General features: G+C 33.3%; 1 protein-coding gene across 1 annotated transcript in view; it reads left to right on the top strand.

Moving 5' to 3' along the window:
• LOC124541978 (ankyrin repeat domain-containing protein 50) overlaps positions 1 to 22,820 on the top strand; it is an 80,779-nt gene that overhangs the window by 9,787 nt on the left and 48,172 nt on the right. The gene's annotated exons all lie outside the window — the stretch shown is intronic.

Below are 22,820 nucleotides of genomic sequence, written 5' to 3' on the forward strand. Positions count from 1 at the left end.
TTTTGGCGGGCTTGTCAAAAATTGTTTATATTAAAAAATAATACAAAACAAATCACAGATAAATAAAATTCCTAATTGGTGGAATAATGACAGTGTTACCATTATAAAATTAATATTGTATAAAATAAATAAATTAAAATTGTAGATGGAACTTTTCTTGCAGTATAAATACACATATTCAAACCCTTTTAAAGTCACCCCTATCAAACTATTGATTGCAGGAGTCGTCGACCCTTCAATCATCCGCAAAACCCCAAATTAAATACGAACAACTGTCTAGACCTATGCATACTTGTGGAATAGTCTGACTTCGAACGGATTATATTTAGAATTATATGTTACACTAGCGACCCGCACCGGTTTCGCACGGATGGACATAACTTTTTTTAAATATCTTTTTATCTTCTTATCTTTTTATATAGTTTAGTTTAGAGGGCCCCCTGAACTGCGGGGCCATGGTGCAGTGCACCACTTGCCCTATGATAGTAGTACGCCACTGGTTGTATGTCAACTTATTTGCACTAAACCCCAATAAATCATATACCTAAACCATCCTTATGAAAGATGGAACGTTCCAATACGTATTTATTAATTAATTAGTATAAAGAAAAAATTAATTGCTAAATTCAGTGACGGATTTACCAATAGGCTAAGTAGGCTGGAGCCTAGGGTTTTAGATTTTGGGGGTCGGCAAATTTAGCCCAAAGTTATTATCTAACAGAAATTAAAAAAAAAATACTTATAACTATATGTATACACATTATGTCCATAATCAGTATACTCGTCATTACATAGCGGGTGGGAAAACTAATCTAGTAACTGACAGAAATATCACCTAGTTTATAATCATACTAATAACGGGAAAAAGCCGATGTAATGAGGACGATAGAACACAAATCATGAATGTTGCAAAAAAAGTAGGGGCGGCAAAAATGTAATAGCCTACTGGCGGCAGATTTGTAAATCCGCCTCTGGTGGTGGGTAAAAGCCTTAGTCCAGCAGTGGACATATGTATATAGGGGTTACTTTACATTATTAACATACTTCATCATCAGTATCAGTGTTTCACCCGTGCGAAGCCAGGGCGCGTCGCTAATTACAATATAGCGGATGAGTAAATTGGTCAGCTGTTGGGGTGTTAAGGGGCGGCAAAAATTGAATAGCCTACTAGCCTACCAGCGGCAGATTTGTAAATCCGCCGCTGGCTAAATTCTATCATGAATATCTGAACGTGATATTCTACATTGACTATAATTACATTATTGACATTTAAAGGATCGTTTTCCAATATTACACAAGTGATACTATATACTATATTCCAACCACAGAGTATATAAATAAAATTTTAACAAAAAGAAAAACCGACTTCAAACAAAACAGTATTTTAAAACAAATTAAAATGCACTAAAAGTAATAAAAATAATTGCATATTTAACATATTTTTGAGAGTCCTCCTAGGTAAAATGAAATGAAAAATATTAGACTACTTAAAAGTCGATTTACGATTATATAATGTAGTTATAATTATTGTTATATATAAGATATAATTATTGATGAAATCTGGTATGAAGCAAACTTGATCTCCAAGAAAGGACATAGGGTTTTATTGCCCAGCACAGTACAACCATCACCATAAAACGCAAGCGAAGCCGCTGGCGGCTTAGTAGATTAGTTTCTATAATATTTATTGTGGATTATCGAAAAAATGGCGGTCTAAACTTCAAATACAATTAATGTGGAATTAAGTAGTTAAGTGTAATACTGTTGTATTATAAATAACAAGCTGTGCCCCCGAACTTGTATTGTATTGTATTGATTGTTAGTATATAAGTTTTTTTAAATACTTTATTTAACTTTATCCCTTTTTCGATTTGAAAAGACTAGCCATTATATCTGCCCGAGCGGACCTGGGTTTTCAGCTAGTTTATTCATTATAAAATTCTGTAACTGTAATTATTTAACACTTCCAAATGTACACATATATGGACCTTATGCACCTAACAATAAGAGTGACATTACATTACAGTTATAAAAATAGTTATGCTTTGTGTAGTGAACACTATGAACTTTATTGTAATTACAATAAGGACTATTTTAACGGTGTTTTAACATTGTCAGCTCTTATCAGTTCGCCTGTTGCTCGCATAACTCCGTAACAAGGAAACGGAATAGGGAAAATTGTTGGTTGAATTCTCTCTCCATTCTCTCAGTTAAATAACTTATATAGAGGGATGCGAGGTAGCCCAGTTGCTAGAACGCGTTTGTCTTAACTTCAAAGTATACTAGATATAGGCTCGGGTTCCATCACAGGACACTAATTACTGTAAATAATAGCATTGTAAATCTGTTTATTTGAAAAGAGCAACTATGCGAGTCTCTTGCCGTTTCTTCTCGCTAGAAGCTGCTTTCCGAAACGGTGGTAGTATTTAATTATTGACGATTCAAAAACGCTTCATTGTGAAGTTAACTTGAATAAAATTGATTTCATTGATTGATCTGATGATTGCGGGTTCCCAGGCAAGCACCACTGGATATTCATGTGCGTAATTTGTGTTTATTATTCGCTTTGCCACATGTGTATTCCATCAACCCACATTGAAGCAATGTTTGAATATGCTCCAATCTTTCTCCTCAAAGGGAGAGGCCTTAGCCCAGCAGTGGGAAATTTAAAAGTGTTACTATTTAATTTTTTAATTAACACAGATTAAATACTTGGTATAAATTGATAATAAGAAAATTTTTATGATTTTTTTTAAATTGTTTTTTTTTTGTAATCCGACCATAGTCTATTAATAAAAACTGTTCACAAAAAAATTTATCACAGGCGAATCAATTACTAAACTTTGTTGTGCTATATTTATTATAAAATGGATTTGTATGATGTTTATTATTACATTGGCTATTTTAATATTACAAATAGACACTCCAATTTTATTATATGTATAGATGGAAGCATTACTGATAGTCAAATTTAACACTTCCTTTTCGGAAAATAAACTACCCAGAGAAGAACCGGCGAAAGAAACTCAACGGGTTTTTGTCAATTTTATTATTTACGTATATTGAATATGAATAGATGTGGCTGTTCAGTTGAGCTTCAAAACCTCACAAGTCCCTCGCTGGAGCATCAATCGGCTGAAAGCTGTCCTATATCGCACCTATTGTTCCAAGTATTATATGGAAAGTGAACAATCCATGCCTTTGGACTATTATATACAAAATGGCTACGAGAATAATATCGGTAAGGTTTAAATCTTACCTGTCTCTCTTAGTAACTTTCTTATGCCAGAGGTTTGTGGACGAGAAAATGGGCCACCTGATGGTATGTCACCACCGCCCATAAACATTGGCGCTGTTTTAAATATTAACCATCCCTTAGGTCAATATATCCTTCTTGGGGCAAGGTATCCGTTTCTATAATAAAATTCTGCAGACATTTTTAAGTATGCCGTTTCGTAAATTCAAATCGTTTGTAAAAAATACATTGGTAGAAAAAGTATATTATTCAATACAAGATTTTATAAATTATTTTTATCATTACAACTCCACGCTTAAAAAAGCGTGGAGTTAATACCTGTTGACTTCCAAGCAGGATATATTAATTTAAATAATTGTATTTAAGTAATTTGACATTGTATTTTTTAAATGTTAAAATAGAGTAACTACTGTATTTCTTGCCGGTTCTTCACTTAATTGTAAAATGACGATTCAAAAGTGCTTGTAAAAGCCTACTTTAATAAAGTTTAATTTGATTTGATTTGTCGCCAATGCACCAAACTTGGGAACTAAGATGGTATACGAGCTTGCACAGAGTAATTTGTGCTATACTAATCTACTTGAAGATCATATTTTGATATATTTGATTTGATTTGTGTCGAATACGCTGACGTGTCAATACGATGCGATAGCGTACGTGACGCGTGCGTTGTTTCCATAAGATACAATCGTATATTCAATCGCTGTAGACAAACGCAGCACTTTTATGTATACTATCCGCGTATAGCCGAGAATTACATTTGTTTTGGGCGAAATATTTGCACGATATAATATGCCAGTGGCGTAAATAGGGCAGTGCCATCGGTGCCCAGGCACAGGGCGTAGACTCTCGGGGGCGCAAGAATAGACAGACTGGGCAGGACTATTGTTTTTTCGTTTTGCTCTTGTTAAGATTCCGCTGAGCCCCTAGTACTCGATTCCAATACAAAAGTACTTACATGTTAGTATCATTTAAAACATACGTCGCGCTCATTTTTTTGGTAGCGCACGAGCGTATTTGGGTTTGGTGTTTATCGTTAATGGGCAACGCATGCAGTAGTGACCCTGCGGTTAAATTTTAGTGAGTGAGACAGTAAAATAGGCAAAGGATCTGGTTAAATAGGGTGCAGTTATAGAAGCTCGCACAGGGCGCAGAAAAGGTTATTTACGGTGGTATTTATCCCTGAAGGGAACTGGGTACTGCTTGTTACTTAGCGGATATTCTGGAAGCTGGGGCGAACCGGCTAGTATCACATACACCGACTTCGCGTGGGGAAACGTGTTAATCCATCGAAAAAAGGTCATTAATATAATTTGTGTTCTATTACATGTTTTGCATTCAACAATGCCGTAAATTAAAAAGAGAACAATTTGGCATGTAAATTAGCAATTTTTAATACTTTACATCAATAATACGTAAAACATTTTAACCGCGGTGTGTACGATGTACTATGGTGTAACAAGAAATTTATATATTTTTAGTGACAATTTTTGCAGACAATTATGACACACTTATATTTATTTATTTCATTTGTTTATTGAATATCATTATACATGCTTTGTTTATACAGACAACGATGTAACAAAAACCCCACTGGATTTATCCGTACATCGGTAAATTGTATGTACTTGCTTTTGCATTGTTTATTCTATTTCAATAGATGTCTTGACTACGGGTCAATTATTAATCTGTGATTAAATATTCTATTTTTTGTTGCTTTTATTTGTGCCAAAAAGGCACATTATTTCGGCAATGTCACGTGCGATTACTCGATAGATTGATCGTTACGGTCGAGATTACAGGATCAAATTAATTTTGAAGGCATGATAGTAGACGGATTGGAAACCCATAACATAATACAATATAATAATAATAATTTAATTATCTAAAGTTATTGAATGTCATTAATAATTTGAGATGAGATTTAGTTATTGGAGTTAGAGACCTTGTTTAGAGTTTGCAAATGTAGCCTAGGTCGTCCTCCAGACAAAATGATCAATGAACTGGCGGGACCCGATTCAATGGCAAAGGCAAACAAGCTTTGGCCTAGGATGTGTACGCCTATTGACAATAAAAAAAAAACAGCTAAAAAAGTATTACATTATTATTTTTTAAAAGTATCGTATCGCTATTATTTCAAAATACAACAATTAAAAATGATAAAATATATATCACTACATAGTATAAAACAAAGTCGCGTTCTCTGTCCCTATGTCGCTTTGTCTGCTTAAATCTTTAAAACTACGCAACGGATTTTGATGCGGTTTTTAATAGATAGAGTGATTCGACAGGAAGGTTTTTGTATATAATACATGTACAATATAGTAAAGCAACACAGATAATTTAGGATGTTTCTAATGTGATGTCGTAAATAAACAAATTCTGTAGTATATTTAGTATCAGTATTGCACCCGTGCGAAGAGGGTCGCTAGTTAATAATATACATAATCTTTTGGCGCCTTTATTAACACATCGACGCAATGACAACAGATAATGCAAGTCACATACACTCCACAGATAACTTATTTGAATCAGTGGAATGTCAATGTTGACAGAATTAATCATGTTACAGTCACGTTCGATGTGGTATTTTTAGAACTGTCTAGTTTATTTGTATTTAATTATGAATTATTGTGTTTTGCAAGTCTATATATGTATAGTACGACACAAATTAGATATAGCATCGGAAAATGCAATTAAATGTAAATTAAACCGATTAAGTCGATTTACACAACCAATAGAAATAGCTCCCTATCGCGCAATTCGACGCTATTCGTCGCTATAGATTCTCGCGTTAGTTCAATCTGAGAAAGCGAGTGCATGTAGGCGAACTCAATTTGGATGTGATCGGTTTTACGAATTTTGCCAATGCCACATCTAAGTTGTATCGTACTATATGTAACACTCACTCATCTGATATTCTACAGCTAAATTATTGTAATCAGTATTGTTTTGTTCCGGTTTGGATGAACCAGTGTAACTACAGGCACAAGGGACATAACGTCTTAGTTTTCAAGGTTGGTGGCACATTGACGATGTAAGTTAATGTTTGTACTGAATAAATAATAATTCGTAATTTTATAACATGCATTTTATTCCTACATTTTAGTGACATAAAATGACGTTGCTAAGAAACCGCTTTATTTGAAAGGATATCAGTAATGGTAAATATTTCTTAAAACGTCTTTGTCTGTGGGCGGTGGTGATCACTTCCTGTCAGGTGACCTATATGCACTTCCGCTAATCAATACATAAAAAAAGAAATCTTCATTTGCATCTCTGTTTCTCAGGATCTTTCAAATATTTCCGTTACTCTTTTATTCGGTCGGTTTATCGATTGTTTTTTCGTACCAATCTTTTCTTTTTAATTTGACTTAACCGCTTTGCTAATTTTTAATTATATTTTCATTTTTGCCGCTTATATCATTACTTAATATAAAACGATATCGCTTACCGATGTATGCTTAGATCTTTGAAATTACCCAACTGATTTTGATGCGGTTTTTTTTAATATATAGAGTGATCCGAGAGGAAGATATTTTTGTATATAATACACGGACAATATAGTAAGGAAGCACTGATGATTTTAAAAATTTCTAATGTGATGTCGTAAATAAACAGACTCTGTAGAATATTTAATACTAGCTTTTGCCCGCGACTTCGTTCGCGTGGACTTCAGGTTCGTCCCGTCTAGTCTAGTAATCGCTTAAAATCGCTTCGTAAATAAGTCATTATTTCTCGTACAAAGTAAAGGATAAAAAATGGTTATTCTGGGTTATTCTTAAGAGATAAACATAAACCATCACGGACTTTTTTGTAGGCCTTTTTAAGTTGTACAATACTGTAGTACATTGTTTTGATCTATCTTGTAGGATTCAGTCAGCGTTTGCAATGTAAGTGCAAAAAATGTGTTTATTTACGACCTCACATTAGAAACCTCAAAAATTGTAGCCTATGTGTTATTCTGATGTATAAGCTATATTGTGGTAAAGTTTCATTCAAATCCATTCAGTAGTTTTTACCCGAAAGAGTAACAAACATCCATACATCCATACATACAAACTTTCGCCTTTATAATAGTAGTAGGATCAGTATTGCAGTATTGCCCGTGCGAAGCCCCGCCTCGTGTAGCTAGTATGTCTATAAACAATATGTCTATAAACAATATGTCTATAAACTCTTATTTTAAAGTATTTAGGATGTGAAATTAAAATGATCCCATTACTATCTTCGCCATTGCCCTCGCGTAATCGTTTCAATATATATGAGCAATGGAACTGTTAACATACTTGCATCTAGAATATAAATTTTTTTTTATGGTATAGGTTGGCGGACGAGCCTATGGGCTACCTGATGGTAAATGGTCACCATCACCCATAGACAATGAAGCTGTAAGAAATATTAACTATTCCTTACATCGTCAATGTGCCACCAACTTTGGGAACTAAGATGCTATGTCCCTTGTGTCTGTAGTTACACTGGCTCACTCACCCTTCAAACCGGAACACAACAATATTGAGTACTGTTATTTGGCGGTAGAATAACTGGTGAGTGGGTGGTACCTACCCAGACGGCTACCCAGCCCTATCACCAAGTAAAAACATATCTAATTTCTAGATTATAATTACGTAATTTTAATGTGTTTAGTAGTATGAATAACAATACTTTAAAAATATAAAAAATAAACATCTAGACCTTATGAACTTTGACATAAAAATCACATTGAATGCAACCTAATTAAAATATAAATAACGTTTTGTATGTAAAGTGCCTATGTCAGTTGGCAGAATGATTTATTCGTATGCCTTTGTACAATGTTTTAAAAAAACATTACAACATATTTACGCTACCGTACGTGTTTTTTTTAAGCGTATTTTATTTATTTTTAACGAAAAACATTAATTACAAGCGTTTTACGTGTAAAGAGGACATAAAGTTTCAGTCGAGCCGTACACGTGCTTACATGACTTAAATCGTAACACATTCACATGTTACATTAAAAAAAAAAGTAATAATAGTCCGGCCATGTTGAAAAGAACTCCACTTCATATGAGTTCGTTGTACCGGAGTAGACTCTTTTATTTGCACGTGTTAAATTATGCGTGTGCATACGGCGAACGTGAAAAAAAGTGTTTAAAAAGCGCGGGAAATGAGAGCTCGTGCCCCGCCATAATAGAATGAAGAGCGCTCATTCAAATTTCGAATGAATTCAGGATGGCTGCTTTGGTTTAGGGATGTGACTTTGGTTTAATGTCGATTATATTGTAAATGATAATGAATTTTATTATTATGACTTGTTTGATAATAATTAATATATAAACAAACTTGGTAATTAATAGACATTGGTGCAAGTCCGTCTGAGTACAATGAAATTATTACATATTATACTGTTATATAGCAAATCTACATATATATGTATATTGTTGTGTTCCGTTTTAAGGGTGAATAGTTGATACAACTACGCACAAGGGACATTGTTTCTTAGTTAGGAATGTAAGGGATGGATATTTCTCATAGTATCAATTTTTATGGGTTATGGTAACTTATCATCCAGTGGTTTATTGGTCAGTCTATCTACCTATTATAAAAACGGCTTGACAAATATTATATATTATTATGTTTATTTTGCACATATTTGACAACATCACATACATTGCTCTTTAGCTACTCCCAATGTGAGTAGCTAAAGCACTTGTGTTATGGAAAATCAGAAGTAACGACGATACCACACACACCCAGACCCAAGACAACATAGAAAAGTAATGAACTTTATCTAAATCGACTCCACCGGAAATCGTACACACTACTCGACCACGGAGGTCGTCAAAACATAAATATTCGTGATACTAATAAATATAATATTATAAAATTGACACGCGACATAAAATAATATTTGTCTTATACTATAAAATTTACAACGTAGACGAATTAACAAGCATAAAAATTAAACGACGACATCTTTTTCCGGTCATAACATTGTTATTTTTATCTAATTTAGTATCTAACATAAACATATTATAATTATGTCACGCGGTATTTGGTAAGCGGCTGACGCGCTGTGACAAAACACAAGGACTTTTAAATAAATTAAAACGTTCGCTATGTCCTATTTATTATGTCGCTGAAGCCCCGGCATATGCAGCTCGTAAACCTCTCTTTAATAATTCGGATAGTCTAACATTCGTGTGTATATTTTAGCCGCAATGGCCCAGAGGTTAAGCGTGCATCTGTATCTTGCATCACAGAATTTTCATGTGCTTAATTTTTGTTTCTAATTTGGAGGTGAAGGATGCATGTGTCTGATTTTATAGAAATTCTTCCATTGTGTAACCAACACCGCATTAGAGCAGCGTGGTGGAATATCCTCCTTACCTTTTCCTCAAAGAGAGGCTTTATATTATATTATAAATTATAAATATTGGACAACATCAAATACATTACTCTGATCCCAATGTAAGCAGCTAAAGCACTTGTGTTATGGAAAATCAGAAGTAACGACGGTACCACAAACACCCAGACCCAAGACGAAATAGAAAAGTAATGAACTTTCTACATCGACTCGGCCGGGAATCGAACCCGGGACCTCGGAGGTTGTCGTCGTCTTTATGTTGTTTGTGTATATTTATGAGGTCACAATCTAATCTAAATAGATAGAAATTAATGAATATCCAAGAAGTACAAGATATACTGAAATATTAGTTTACAATATCAATACGACGTCACCATTTTTTTAAATAATGGCATTGCTACTACTAAATAATAATAATGGCATTATTACTACTAAGTTCTACTAAAGTACGTAATGCAGTTCCTAAAAAAATCAAGGCGTTATATAAGCAGGAAATTACTTAGAGAAAGTCTTACACTTTTTCATTAATATTACATTGTATAATCATGACATGAACAATATTCTTACCTACAATTTAAAAAGTTCTTAAAGGTGCCAACATTTTATAAGTTTAACTTAATTTTTGAACTACTAGTTCGGAATAATGCCACTAAGAGAAACTATTGAATGACATTTTTTATAAATTTATGTCAAACTATTCATTTATTTCAAGCTTTATTTATCTGTACAAGTAAAGTCAAATAAAAACAATATAATTTTTTCAAGTAGACCCTTACAAAACTTCTGTCTTAAGACAATTTTGCAAGATTTTTAATTTCAAGCTTGACAGAATCTACATTTAACAATGACGAACTAAGAAAGAAACTAAATAATTACCGTACTGGATCTCTTGGTTCTCATAAACTCTGCGAAGAATTTGAAAGCAAAAGCCCTGTTTTGTTATCTGAATTTAATTATTTATTTCACTGACTAGTTTAGTGTAATTACTAACACACTTATTCTACAGGTAAATTTTATGATAAGTAACATTCAAATTAACAATTAATAATTTAAAAAATCTATCGATAATATAATATTCACGATTTTAAAATCGATAACATCCCTATCGCACGCCATGTTTGTTTTTAGACCATTGTTTTAGCGTTCAACATTTATTAGGTGCTATCGGTCGATGGATTTTTATTGGTAACATAGATCATTGTATTATAGATGTGGCTAGCGGAAACGTAGATCACAATATCATAGAAGTGGCATTTGAAAACACTTTTTATATTTCTTTTTCATGATTTACTGTTGAAAATTTGATGGTAGGTCTATGTGTATGTTCGTCTGGTTACCTACTAATCACATGCTCACCGTGTATTGTCGTGTTTCAGTTTGAAGGTTGTGTAAGCCAAGAGTTCATAAAATTGACGGCATATACAAAAATCAAAATCAAAATAAACTTTATTCATGTAGGGTTTTACCAGCACTTTTGAAACGTCATTTAACAATTAAGTGAAGCTACCTATCATAATCTATAATAATAATAATCCGATCCGGTGCTCGGAAAGTAGATTCTACCGAGAAGAACCGGCAAGAAACTTAGTAGTTACTCTTTTTCAACATTTAAAGAATACAAAGTCATGTTAATAAGTAAGTTATAAGTTAAATACAATTATTTAAATTAATATATCCTGCGTGGAAGTCAACAGGTATTAATTTCACGCTTTTTTATCATCTATAAAATCTTGTATCGAATAATACGCCTTTTTTACGAATGTATTGCAGCTCAGCGGTGAAGGAAAACATCGTGAGCAAACCTGCATGTGTCTTATTTCAGCGAAATTCTGCCACATGTGCATTCCACCATCCCGAATAAGAACAGCGTGGTGGAATATGTTCCAAAGGCTCTCCTTAAGGGGACTACAGGAGCTAATTGCCCTTGAGAATCACGCGCACACATACATACACTAACGAGTCTAACGACAAAAACGGCATGTCCCCCCGCGCACTACGCCTAGCGAGGCGGCGAGGTTACGCCTGAATATTCCAATAGATGGCGCCGAACCGCCGCGCGCCGCGCCGAGCGAAAGCGAAGCGAAGTCAATTCTATCAATTCTATCAATCATAGATTTCATAAAAATAGACAGGACAACAGAATTATTTTAATTTCTTTGTGTCATTTAAAAAATTATGATAAAATTAAACAGAATTAATTAAACTTAAATTATTATTATTTTATGTACAAAAAATAGTTAATTTAAACATTTTTTTCTTTAATTTTTACTGTATCAATTCAATTAGTTGTAATACTAAATAGTACCTATTTTTAAATTTTGTAAGTTTGTTAAGCGATTTATTAAATAAAATTGGAACTGTTCGTAATTTGTACACTGACAAAAAGCGTAGAGTTTGTTCGTTTTACTAATATCGGTACACAAAGAAAAAAAATTAAGTTAAAAAAGTCAGCATCAAAAAGTTACTATAAAAATAATATCGTCAAGTCGGTTTAGTAGAATTATTGGTTAACTCGGTCAATCACAGTGGGTTTAGTCATAAATCTCATAAAAATAGTTTGGATAATAGAATTATTTGTATTGTTTTTGACTGATATTTGAAATAAAACTGATTCAATTAAATTCAAATATTTTTATTTATTTTTGGTTTAACAAAAAAACAAATAAATTTCGTTTCAATTTTTTTATTAAAATATTTTTTTTAATTATTCGTTCGTCGTCGTTCGTTATTAAAATATCTTGGATACTTGCAATCAATATTTCACCCACTTTCACTGAAGCTACGAGCTAAAATTTTTCAATTGATACTATTTCCAATCTTTAAAAAATATTGAATTACGTATATGACACTTCTAAATATTTTAGTTCTTTGGTTCACAAAAATTACATATTTCAAGATGGCCCAGTGGGTAGAACGCGCGCATCTTATTGCGGGTTCAAACCCAGGCAAGCACCACTAAATATTCATGTGATGTGCTAATTTGTATTTATTTATTTTTTTTATATTATTAAATTTCATCCATACATAACTATATTTCCTATTATACACAAAATTGATAAAATTAAACTCTAACGTAATAGAAATAGCTTCCGTGTTATTTTTTTTCGATTTTCTTAATTCTGAAAAAATAAATGCATAGTTGTTAGGAATTAAATTTTAATATGTAATTATAAAATATATATATATTTTTAAATATAGTCCTTTAAAAATAATAAAATATTAGTTCAGAGTGCGGGGATCGAACCCGCACATTTATCTTGGAATTGCTTGCATTGACCAAATACTCCATTATTAGACTAGACTGTAAGAAATCTGTCGAAAAATCTGATTCTATGCGAACTAATTGCATTGTTTTTAATAAATGTTTCCAATAATCATTATTTATAATATATATATATATGTTTACTAATTAAATACTCTTACCTTTTCATATTATCTTTCATATGTTCGGCTTTTTAATTTATATGAACGTTTTTTAGTTTTCTTCACAGATTGTACTTTATTTCCCATGTTTACAAAATTAAACTTTATAAAAAATAACTTAACAAAAAAACAAATGGCTAATTACAACTAGACTATTTTAACTTAATATATTTATTTACATAAAAGAATAATATTCGACAATTAATTTACAATTAAAATTACACAAAAATAAAATCTACGAGATTTTATTCGCAACGATGCGGTGAAAAGAGCGACACGTCTGTATAGCAACAGGCCGCGGCCGGCAGTGTCTGTACGAGGCGCTCACGCACACATGCTTACGCATTTTGGTCGAAAATAAGAAAATCTGATTTAAAAAAAACCTATTGATTTTACTAAATAATTAACATAATAAATTTTTAGTATATTGTTTGTAGAATAATCTGACAAAAGACCAAAATTATTGAAGGTATATAAGTGTAGTTAAAAAACAAAAAAAGACTTTTTTAGAGGTAACTTTGCGATTTTTTTCTATCGTACCAAATTAATTACATCATGTTTTCAACACAATTAATAACTAGCATCTATCCTGAAGATTAACATATATTTTTTTCATTTGGTTTATTGCATTGGATTATATACTTTTTGGCATTTTAAAACTTGCATTTAGCTCATGTAGTCCCCTTAACGGAAGAGTAGGCCTTAACCAGCAGTGGGAAATTTTTTTAGGCTGTTACATTTTATTACACTTAATTACTTTACTTAAAACGTTCCGATAACAGCTCCACTGTCATGCAAAACGTCACTTTTTTCGAAGCCATAATTAATGTCATAGATTAATTATTCTTTTATTCTAGATCCAAATAATTGTAATGAACATATTTTCATTTGCTAAACAATATTAATAATATGGTTTATTTTACAAATGTTCATTTTTTTTTATATATACTCTGTGGAGAATGTCATAGATACATTTGAATGTCAAAATTATTTGAAAAAACGGTTGCTGAAAGTGTTATCAATGTATTCGAAAATATTCTAGAATCTAGACCAAACACAAATGATCTGATATTACACAACCATAGCGCAGTCTACCGCAGTGTAAGTCGAGCAAGGTCGCGGCTTCGATTCCCGCTCAGTGTTAATTACGTATTACGTAACTCGACGTGGGAATACTCCTGTGTTTAAAGGGGAATTTATTGTCTAACCCAATGCTTGTTCCTATCGAATTAATAATCCCTTGGGCTAATCCAGCTGAGTTAATTTTGTAATATAGAACATACCTCGTTAGTATATTTGCTAGCTTTATTTATGCTATAGGTTCATCGAACATATAGGCCACCTGATAATAAGTGGCCACCAGATCAAATTAACACTGGCGTTGTGAGAAATCCTTACCTTAGGAAGTAAGATGTTATGTTTCTAGGTTCAGTTGGATGATACCTTTACTCTATTACATTATGAAAAAAAATTATAAGTAATTTCTTAAATATACAGACTATACAAGCAGCACCTCATTCGACCGCGTTAGTTATTAATTTTCGTAAAACAGTGATTGTTCTCGTAAGAAATATTAACTATTCCTTACGGCTTACATCGTCACTGCGCCACCAACATTGGGAACTAAGGGACATCCCTTGTGCCTGTTACACTGGCTCACTCACCATTAAAACTGGAACACAACAATACTGGGTACTGTTGTTTGGCTGTAGAATATCTGATGAGTGGGTGGTACCTACCCAGACTTGGGCTTGCACAAAGCACTGCCACCAAGTATATATGTACATTTTATTATAAATATCAATAAGTAAATTGTTCTACATTAAAGCAGATAAAACATATAATACCCCCCAAGCAGAAAGCAACTATTAGTATAATTTGCCGTCATTGTATAAATAAATTGTATTATATGAATGTATTTACAAAAAAATTGTGTTAAAATCATTGCAAATAGTCACCCCTATCACCTCCTAGCGGATGTACGTCGAATTACCAATAACCCTGTATATCATTTACATCAACATAGCAACTCTGTAAGAATATCTGAGTAACATGAAATATAGCTTTATTCCTACTACGATTGGAATAGTATAGAAGTAGAACTTCTCACGTATAACTGCTACAATTTATTTGAATTTATCATAAACAATTATATTGATAAACAACACACTTATTATCTTTGCAGTTGAGTAATAAAAATATTTGTTTCTTGTTACCTAATAGTGTAGGCGGGCGCTATTGATTTTACCTCCAGTTCGCTGTACCGCTGGCTCCTTGTACACAACTATTCATTACAACTACTTATCTATCTTTATCTATAAAAAGATTGCTGTTATATTTTAACGCTTCACACTAAAACCGTTTAATATTTAGACATATGATTAGTATAATTATGACTGTTTTTAGAAAAGTTTTAAGTTATATTTAGGACAATTAATTCAACGTGTGCTTGGGTCTGTTTATCCATTGTGAATCAGTAGATGATTTTTGTTATGTATAATTAAAGAAAGTATATATAAAACTATATATATGCTAAATATAATATAACTGTCGAGATAATCCAGTGGTTAGAACGCGTGCATCTTATCCGTTGGTTACGAGTTCAAACCCAGGCAAGCACCACTGAATTTTCATTTGCCTTAAGTGTGTTTATAATTCATCTCGTGCTCATCGATGAAGGAAAACATCGTGAGGAAATCTTCATGTGTCTCATTTCAACGACATTTGACCACATATTATGTGAGCAACGTGGTGGATTTAGCTCCAGACCTATCATTCAAAGGGAGAGGAGGCCTGGCCTTCGATCTGTGGGAAATTTTCAGGCTGTTACTGTTGTATATAAAACTTATACCAGAAACGCTACTCGTTTCGGAAGCAATTTTAATATACATTTAATTTTGATATATCAAGATTTTACACCACATCTTTTTTTTACACCACAGATATCATACACAGAGATCTTAGGAATGAATAAATAAATAAATAAAAATCATCATAATCAAAAATCAATCAATCAGCCAATTTTCGTCCACTGCTGGACATAGGCCTCTCCACTTGCACGCCACTGTGATCGTTTTTGGGCTACTCGCATCCAGTTCTAGCTTCTGCCAGCCGTCTTGCGTTGCGATAAACAATCAATGCCATTAGTAATATGAGGTATGATTTATATATTTTTTCAGTACCAATATTTATAGGCTATGGTGATTTTATAACATTAGGCCTATTTGCTGTTGTGGACTATCCCTAAAAGATAGACATATACCGTCATTAACATTTTTGAAGACCGTTTTAAGGTGTGCAATGCTGTAGTACATTATTTTCATATATCTCGTATCGTTCAGCTAGCGTTTGCAATGTCAGTTATTTATTTATGACATTATATAAAGCTTCTGAAATTATCAGTGTTTCTCTGCTATATTGTACAAGTGTTATACATATTAACTCTCCTCTCGAATCAATGTGTTTATTGAACAAAACTCATCAAAATCCGTTGCGTAATTTGAAAGTTATGAGCATAATCATACATAGGGACAGACAGCGGTGAGCGATTTTGTTTTCATCCGACTTCAAAAAGGAGGAGGTTATCAATTCGTCTGTATTTTTTTTTAAAAACCCTTATAAAGACCCCTTTACTTGGTGGTAGGCCTTTGTGCAAGCCCGTCCGGTTAGGTACCACCCACTCATCAGTTATTCTACCGCCAAATAACAGTACGCAGTATTGTTGTGTGTCGGTTTGAAGGGTGAGTAAGCCAGTGTAACTACAGGCACAAGGGACATAACATCTTAGTTCCCAAGGTTGGTGGCACATTGACGATGTAAGGAATAGATCATATTTCTTACAGCTTCATTTCTATCAGCCTATGGGTGACGGTGACCACTTACCATATGCTCGTACCATCCTACCATAAAAAAACCTATACCATAAAATAAAAAACCCTCTAGTATATCTATCAAAAAACAATACGAGAATACTTTAACAAATACAAATTACCTTTTATACGATAAGATATTGGGTCAATCAAGGGACTCGTATCTTTTCGCTTCTTTCTTTTGATTGTTGGGGCGCGTGCTGACACCGGCTCCAAATATAGCAATAACTATAAATACGTTATATAATCGTAAATCAACTTTTAAGTAGTCTAATATTTTTCATTTCATTTTACCTTGGAGGACTCTAAAAATATGTTGAATACACAATTATTTTTATTACTTTTTAGTGCATATTTATTCGTTTTAAAATAGTGTTTTGTTTAAAGTCGGTTTTTCTTTTTGTTAAAATTTTTATTTATATACTACGTAATGATAATTAAATAACAATAATGGTAATTATGAAGTTGATATGTCAAAAATAAAAATACCATTAAAATCCGTTTAAAAATAGTTACTCGAATTAAATATTTAGAGGGTTGCCAGTTCAGAGAATCGCGTTGCATATTTTATAAACTTCCGGTGAATGAGGGATGTCGGGTTTTCCATGATGCTCTGGGGCTTGCTTTGATTGCTATGAATATGTAATCACGTTGTACAGCTTTCGTTTATATGCATTCATTTTAAGCGGTATTAATTAAAATATTATTAGTCTGTACTTGTAATTAATATACCTTAATGTTATATGAAGCTATATAACGCCTTTTTTAACATTTTTAAATGTTAAAAAAGAGTAACTATTGACTTACTTGCCGGTTCTTCTCGGTAGAATCTACTTTCCGAACCGGTGGTAGCTTCACTTAATTGTAAAATGACGATTCAAAAGTGCTTGTAAAAGCCTACTTGAATAAAGTTTAGTTTGATTTTGATTGTGACCCCTTCAAAAATATATGTATGTACTCTGATTGTCTGTCTGAGGCTACTTTGTGTTTACACTGCTTAAGATAAATATATAAATAGGCGTTGTACTTAATTTGTGACGTAGTATTACCAGTACTTATAATATGCAGGCAGCAAAAAAGTACAAATATGACAATACAACATTAAAAGCCTGTAAATTTGCCACTGCTAAGGCCTCCTCTCCATTTGGGGAGGAGGTTTGTTGCATACTCCTCCACGCTGCTCCAGCTGTTTAGTGTATACTCATGTGGCAGTATTTCGTTGGAATTAGGCACATGTACCTAGGTTTTCTAACGATGTTTTCCTTCACCGCTGAGCACGAGATGAATTATAAAATTATTTCATCCTCAACTGATTATAACGTCAGCTAAGGTCCCGGCATCGATCTGGTCGTTCCAGAGAATAACATACAAACAGACAAAAGATTGATATGTTTTTCAGTATATAAACCGTGTTTCTTTTGTAAAACGCGGTTATTTTGAAATTACAAACTGACACTCCAATTTTATTATATTGAATTAAATTAAAAAGAGTGTATTTGTTTTAATAAATAAATTTATTTATAGAATTATTTGAGTCGAGATGGCCCAGTGGTAAGAACGCGTGCATCTTAACCGATGATTGCGGGTTCAAAACCAGGTGAGCACCGCTGTTTCATGTGCTTAATTTGTCTTTATAATTCATCTCATGCACAGCGGTGAAGGAAAACATCGTGAGGAAACCTGCATGTGACAAATTTCATAGAAATTCTGCCACATATGCATTCCACCAACCCGTATTGGAACAGCGTGGTGAAATATGTTCCAAACCTCAGGGAGAGGAGGCCTTTAGCCCAGCAGTGGGAATTAACAGGCTGTTGTTGTTGTTAGTAAAACGTGGTTACTTTGAAATTACAAACTGACACTCCAATTTTATTTAGTATTTAATTAAATTATAAAAAGTGCATTTGTTTTAATAAAGAAATTTATTTATAGAATTATGTAATGTCACAATTGAAATAGACATACGGACCGAATACAAGATAGTTGAATGAATTATTATAATCCATTTTGTCTAACGAATATGGCGAGCGGATCTGGCTGTTTCCGTCTGCCCACGCGTTTTAAATGTCAAGTGCATTTTATTTCCTCGTTTTATATACTGGCAAATATATCCGGATTGCTTTGCATGTTATCACGTCCATTTCTTTTTTTTTTTTAAATATGAGACAATATCACATACATTACTCGGATCCCAATGTAAGTAGCTGAAGCACTTGTGTTATGGAAATCAGAAGTAACGACGGTACCACAAACACCCAGACCCAAGACAACATAGAAAACTAATGGTAATCTACATCGACTCGGCCGGGAATCGAACCCGGGACCTCAGAGTGGCGTACCCATGAAAACCGGTGTAACACACCACTCGACCATGGAGGTCGTCATTTTGGCACACAGACAAGTCGTAATCCAGGGTACATGGTGTAAAAATCTTGAATCGTAAGTTAGACAGACAAGAAGGTTTTTTGAAGCGTTTTTCTTATTTAATAAGATACCGGAAAATATAATCAATTTACCATTCTCAAAATTTAAAAAGATTCTTAAGACTAAATTAATAAGTAAAGCATTTTATTCATTAAAAGAGTACTTTTTAGAAAGAAACGCCTGGAGTTAGGCTCGGGTTCCATTATAGGACACTAATTACTGTAAATTGCACGTTTACAACAGCATTGTAAATCTGTTTATTTGAAAAGAGCAACTATGCGAGTTTCTTGCCGTTTCTTCTCGCTAGAAGCTGCTTTCCGAAACGGTCAACAACAATTAAATACTACCAAGTATTTAATTATTGACGATTCATAAACGCTTCATTGTGAAGTTTACTTGAATAAAATTGATTTGATTTGATTTGATAACCGTCTGCTAAAAAATGGAGGTTATCAGCGCGACATGAATGTATGTAACACTAGTAGTCGCCCGCGGCGTCGTTTGCTTTTAGAGTGTTGGTTGTCATGTGTCAGGCAAAAAACGTAGCTTATCCATTCTTGGAGTTCAAGTTTGCTTCACATCAAATTTCATCGAATTCGGTTCAGCGGTTTGGTTGTTAAAGACCGACGGATAGACAGAGTTACTTTCACATTTATAATATTTAATAAATTGTTAGAATTGAATTATATTTGAGTATGATAAATAAATAAATATAAATAAATATTGGACAACATCACATACATTACTCTGATCCCAATGTAAGTAGCTAAAGCCTAAAGCACTTGTGTTATGGAAAATCAGAATAACGACGGTACCACAAACACCCACAAACACCACCCACAAACTAATGAATTTTCTACATCAAATCGGCCGGGAATTGAACCCAGGACCTCGGAGTGGTGTACCCATGAAAATTAGTGTACACATTACTCGACCACGGAGTCGGCGTACGATGATCCGTTTAGGCTTCCAAGCACGTGTCCTTAATTTCCTAAGTGTATGTTTGTATATATGTTTGTCCAAGAATTTCTTAAATTTGGAGTCGTATTGAGATTATTATATCATTTTTAATTTAAATTAGGTAAACTTCAACTTAGGGGAAGGCGTAAGTTTCATTAAAATCGGTTGAGTACTTTCATAGACAAGCTGTCTATTTTTGAAGTCGGTTTCATTTTTTTCAACTTTATGAACATAGATTAAACAATAAATACAGGCAAAAGGGACATAACATCTTGGCACCAAGGTTGGTGGCGCATTGGTGATGTAAGTGTTGGTTAATATTTCTGGCAGACCCAATGTCTTTTGAGGTTAGTGACCACTTAACAGAAATTGGTCCATTTGCGCCTGCCTGGCGCAGTGGTGATGTAAGGGTTGGTTAATATTTCTCTCAGGCCCAATGTCTTGAACGATGGTGACTACTTAACAGTAAGTGGGCCATTTGCGTCTGCCTTTCTGTTTTAAACAAAGGAACACTTCTTGCTTTGTTTTTTAACTTAAACTATCTCACGTCAAACTTACATTTAATATAAATAAATAAATATGAGACAACATCACATACATCACTTTGATCCCAGTGTAAGTAGCTAAAGCACTTGTGTTATGGAAAATCAGAAGTAACGATTATTTAGAATCATAAGAAAATCAGAATTTCACTTGGTGGTAGGGCTTTGTGCAAGCCCGTCTGGGTATCTACCATCCACTCATCAGCTATTCTACCGCCAAATAACAGTACTCAGTATTGTTGTGTTCCGGTTTGAAGGGTGAGTGAGCCAGTGCAACTACAGGCACAAGGGACATAGCATCTTAGTTCCCAAGGTTGGTGGCACATTGACGATGTAAGGAATAGTTAATATTTCTTACAGCGTCATTGTCTATGGGTGATGGTGACCACTTACCATCAGGTGGTCCATATGCTCGTCCGCCAACCTATACCATAAAAAAAACGATGACCCAAGACAACATAGAAAACAAATGAACTTTTTTACTTTGACTGCGGAATCGAACTCTGGACCTCGGAATGGCGTAATAACACATGGAAACCGGTGTAAACTACTCCACCACGGAGGTCGTTAATATATAAATTATTATTAGCGAAACTACAATAGAAAAATGCACTATAAACGTGGGTGAACACAAGTTTAACTTGAGAAAACGGATTGCTAACGAAAAATCGACCTTATAACTATGCAGTAAGGCTCAATTTTAAACGTTAAGCTAGTTATTTATTTTAAATATATTTTTTTAACTCTATCACCATATAAATAAGGTTTAAATTAGCAAAACGGAACAAAACATTTTTAAATTGATCCTCCACAAGGCTTCCGGCAATTGAGAATTAAGGAGGAAATCTACTTAAGTTTTATATACTTAGGATAAGTAAATTGAGTCTTATTTATAAGGGGATAAGGTTGCTTTTCGCCTACGTTCAAGAAGTGGACTTTTTAATCCTGATCAGTCTGAGCTTTAATTCTTAAGTTATTCTACCGTCTAACCTGTCCAATACTTTTATTTTTCGAAGGGTGAGTTAGCCAGTGTAATTAATTAACCCAAAATATAAAATAATCATTACATAATACAAAACACTTACCGCTGTCAGCTCTATGTATGCTTAGATCTTTAAAATTACGCAACGGATTTTGATGCGGTTTTTTTTAATAGATAGAGTGATTTGAGAGGAAGGTTTTTGCATATAAAACATGGATAATATAGTAAAAAAACGCTGATAATTTTAGAAGTTTTTATTGTGATGTCGTAAGTAAACAAATTCAGTAGTATTAAGCCGGTGTGTACTCGCTTATAAAATTTCTTTCCTAAGTTTAACGACCGTTTTGTAGAATAGATTCTATCAATAACCGGTAAGAAGTTACTAGCAATTAACATAATGTTAATTAAATACAATTAAATAATTGCTTTTATGCAGATAGCATCTTAGATGCCATGGTGGGCGGTGTGTTGACAGTGTAAGAAATACTCTGTGGATCTGAAGATCACAGATATCTAAAATCAAAATCAAAATAAACTTTATTCAAGTAGGCTTTAACAAGTACTTTTGAATCGTCATTTTAAAATTAAGTGAAGCTACCACCGGTTCGGAAAGTAGATTCTAACGAGAAGAATCGGCAAGAAACTCAGAAGTTACTCTTTTTCAACATTTAAAAAATACAAAGTCTTGTTAGTTAATACAATTATTTCAATTAATATATCCTGGTTGGAAGTCAACACTTACTAATTCCACGCTTTTTTGTAATCATAAATAATATCTCGTATCGAATAATATGCTTTTTTATAAACGTTTTGAATTTACGAAACGGCAAAGTTAAAAATGTCTGCGGAATTTTATTATTCATAAAAGCGTGACAAATGAAACCAACACACAATTATATTATTAAATTAGAAACATATCTGCTGCAAAAATAAGGAGAAATGTATATGTTTTCCCTTGATAACCCTTGTTAGAACGCGTGCATCTTAACTGATGATTGCGGGTTCAAACCCAGGC

This window comes from Vanessa cardui, chromosome 29 (assembly GCF_905220365.1).
Source record: "Vanessa cardui chromosome 29, ilVanCard2.1, whole genome shotgun sequence".
NCBI lineage: Eukaryota > Metazoa > Arthropoda > Insecta > Lepidoptera > Nymphalidae > Vanessa > Vanessa cardui.